The sequence below is a fragment of the Dipodomys ordii genome, unplaced genomic scaffold (genome assembly GCF_000151885.1).
Source record: "Dipodomys ordii isolate 6190 unplaced genomic scaffold, Dord_2.0 Scaffold55, whole genome shotgun sequence".
NCBI lineage: Eukaryota > Metazoa > Chordata > Mammalia > Rodentia > Heteromyidae > Dipodomys > Dipodomys ordii.
In genome coordinates, this window is record NW_012267271.1 from 7,437,472 (window position 1) to 7,441,275 (window position 3,804).

Genomic DNA, 3,804 nt, shown 5'->3' on the forward strand with positions numbered 1-3,804 from the left:
CGGCGTCGGCGCCGGGACGGCCAGGCGGGTTTTGTAGAGAACTGTTTTGGCCCGGCCCGGCCCGGGTGCGGGGGACGCGGGGCGCGGTCCCCGCGGGGCCGGGAGGAGGAGGGGCCCAGTAAACCGTGCTCACTGCTGCCTCTCCCGCCTCTGCTTCCTTTCCGTGTCGGGGGGTGCGGGGTGGGTTGGGGCTCCACGAAGAACCCAGAAAGCAGCGGCCGCCACCCGGCCTCCCGCGCCGCGTGGGGGAGCGGGCGCCCGGTGCAGGGCTGCCCCGCGGTCCTGGGGCCCCGAGTTCAAGTTCCAGGGCCGCCCAGACCAGGGTAGGCGGAGCCAGCGTCCCTGCTGGGGTTCGCGCCCCGGCCGCTCCTGTTCGCGGCAGGTACCCCTCAGACTGTGGGGTGAAGTCCTACCCCCACCCCCAATAAAAGCAAATCCAGTGTCCTGACGTTTGCTTCCGAAGCCAGAAGGAACTGATCTGGAGAATTCTCAGCGGCTGAATCGCACGCTCTGCTTTGCTGTCTGTCCCCTGACCGTCCAAACCGGTGTCCCCCCCGCGGCCCGGAGCGGCCTGCCAGCCCCAGCGTCAGCGCCCCCGCCCGGGGCCCCACCCCGCTGCCCTCTCCTACAGCCCGGAGGGCCCGGGCCCAGGGCCCAGGCAGCTTGAGGGTTGGCTGGTGGCTCAGGCCTGCAACCCTAGCGATTTCGGGGTTACGGTTCAAAGCCAGCCCGGGCAGACAAATCCATGAGACTCTTATCTCCAATGAACCACCACAAAGCCAGATGTGGAGCTGTGGCTCAAGTGGTAGAGCACCAGCTTTGAGTGAAAAAGCTCAGGGTCAATGCCCAGGCCCCGAGTTCAAGCCCCAGGACTGGTACAAAAGAAACAAAAGATGGGGTTCGTTGTCAGACACTTTGCCACATGAGTGCCTTACAGGCCCCCTGATACCTGCTCAGGCCTCTGGTCTGGGGGCGGGTGGGGGGATGGGGTGAGGAGGTAGATCACCCTCCCACCTGCTTCTCAAGAAGGCCCAGCTTCCCCTCCTGTGGTCCCGTGGGCTGCCCCATGGCCCCTCGCAGTTCCTAATTCACCAATTCACCCGCTGCTCCCGCTCTTTGCAAGGCCGGGATACTCAGACTGCATCTTCCCACCACTACCTCAAACAAAGCAGAGAGGGAAATAAGAAGAGATTACAGCTCTCAGGCCAGGCCGCAGGAGCTCTGTCCAGGGCTGAAGGCAAATGCTGCCCCCTACCGGCCTGGCTCAGCTCCCTCCCCAGCACCAGCCAGGCTGTGGGGCTCAGCCCCAGGCCATCCCTTCTGTCCCCCCAGCTCCCTGGTTTAGGCTTCACTACCAAGGGAACCCACCCCAAGTACCCAGTGAACGTCAAGCACATCTCTGGGGATCCTTGTGTATGGGATTGTGTGGTCACTGACACAACGCTTGCCCACAAAAATCAACTTGAGGTCATAGATGGAGCTTCTAGAAAGTTCTGAAAGCCCCACCACCACCTCCCAGACTCAGATTGTGCCCTGGCTCTTCCCTCCCACTCCTGGCTCCCATGTCCAGTCTGCGGGGGTGGGGGGAGCCACCTGACACCCCCAAATATATATATGAGCTGATGCCTTTGAGGATGGTGAGGCCAGGCAGCCAGCGCTGGTGCGGGGATCACTGGCCCCGCAGATGCCAGCTGGGGGCTGCGCCTGCGCCAAACACATGAGAACACTAAACCACAAACACGGGTTTGGCTGTTCCATCCAGCACCAACTCACCAGTTCCTCCAAGCTCCGCAGGTAGTGCCCCGGTGCCACCAAGCCTGGAGGAGCCCGTGACCCCTCCCTCCCCTCCGTCCATCCTCCCCCACCGGGTCGCTGCACTCACTCTCCAGAGCAGGACCCACAGCCACCTTTCATGAGGCCGAGGGGGAGGCCAGGCCGGCCAGCCGCACCCAGACGGGCGGGCGAGGGGCTGCAGACACAGCCAAGCTCTGCTCCCAGAAGCCCGGCTGATACGTTGACGGAAGATGACCCTAAGGAAAAACCTGTTGGATTGGGGACAGGCATAGGGGGCAGGGGACTGGGGACAGGGAAGGGCTGGACCCCCTGGGCTGAGGGCCTTGGAGCCCATCTTGAAGCAAGGGGTTTGGCCAAGCACTTGTTACAGTTTTGGGGCAACACAGCGGCAGTTGCTGTGCCTAACACCATTAACTCCCTTCACATGGCCTGGCATCCTTCAGACGTCCTGGGAGGAGGGCCCCAGTGAGCGCCTGCTCCGTCCTCCCTGACCTCTCCCGGCTGGTCTTGCTGGGTCAGCACCTCTGGGAAGGGAGGGCGGGGGGGGGGGTGAGCACGCTTGAATCAGAGTGGTAGCCAGGTCCCTGGTGACGCCCTCAGGCCTGACTGCCACAGGAGGGGCAGGGAGTTGCCCGTGGCCCTGTGGAAAACTTCGACTCTTCCAGACATGGGGAGGAGCAAGCAAGGTCACAGCCAGCGTGGCGCGTGCTGCAGCTCCCAGGCCCAGAGCTCAGGTTCCCCCATCTGCTGCCACACAGCCCCAGAGACAAAGACAAGGCTCCAGGAGGTCATAAGCCAGGACTGAGTCAGCTGACCTCAGCCCCGCCCTGGCACCCTTGGCCTTGGGTTCCTGGAAATTCTCAGTGGAGAGTGGAGGGTCTGCACCGAGGCTCTGGTGTGGGAGTGAGACACCAGAGCCTCTCCCAGGCCACTCGGGGGTCAGAACTGCCCTGGGTTTGAATGAATGACGGCTTAGAAGGAGTGGAGATTAGGAGGGGCGCAGGTTAGGAACCGGCGCTGGTGGCTCCTACTTATAATCCTGGCTGCTCAGGAGGCTGAGACCGGGAGGATCGTGGCTCCCAAAGCTAGCCTGGGCAGAAAAATGGGCGAAATGCTGCTTCTGAAATAACCAGCCAAAAACGCTGGGCTGAGCCGGGCGCAGGTGGCTCACGCCTGTCATCCTAGCTGCTCAGGGAGGCTGAGACCTGAAGATTGAGGTTCAAAGCCAGCCCAGGAGGAAAGGCCATGAGACTCTTATCTCCAATAAACCACCAGAAAGCTGGAAGTAGTGCTGTGGCTCAATAGCAGAGCGCTCGCCTTGAGCTGAAAAGCTGAAGAGCTGAGGGACAGCGCCCAGGCCCAGAGTTCAGCTATGAAGAGCCCAGGCATCCATCAGGCAGCCGGGCTCTGCCCCTCCACCTCCCTCCCCTCCCTTCTGCAAGGAGCCCTAGGGGAGCCAGGCTTCATCCCAATAGCTTGGCTACAGCCAGGGCATGCCTCCCCGCTCCCCCTTCTCTGCCTCCCCGCCCCCCCAGCCCTCCTGGGGACCTGGCCCCACCCTGCCCCGCTGTGCCCTCAGTCCTCCAGACAAACGACTGCTGTGTCAGCAGCCCTCCTGTCATGCCTCACAGTGGCCCCCCTGGGGAGCAGCGCAGCTTCTCCAGCAGGCCTGGGAGGCCAGGGGGGAAGGAAGTTCCCATCCTGCTGCCCTCAAGGAACCCCAGCCCATCCCAGTTCATCTGGGCAGGGAGAGGTAAAGGGGCTGAGGTAGAGAAACATCTCTTCCCTCTTTCTCCTTTGTAGCACACATATCACAACTTGTAGGGAAATTAAAAAAGACAGAAAAGAAGCCGGGCGCTGGTGGCTCACGCCTGTAATCCTAGCTACTCAGGAGGCTGAGATCTGAGGATCTCCGTTCAAAGCCAGCCCGGGCAGGAGAGACCGTGAGACTCCTATCTCCAATAAAACACCAGAAAACCGGAAGTGGCGCTGTAGCTCAAGTGGTAGAGC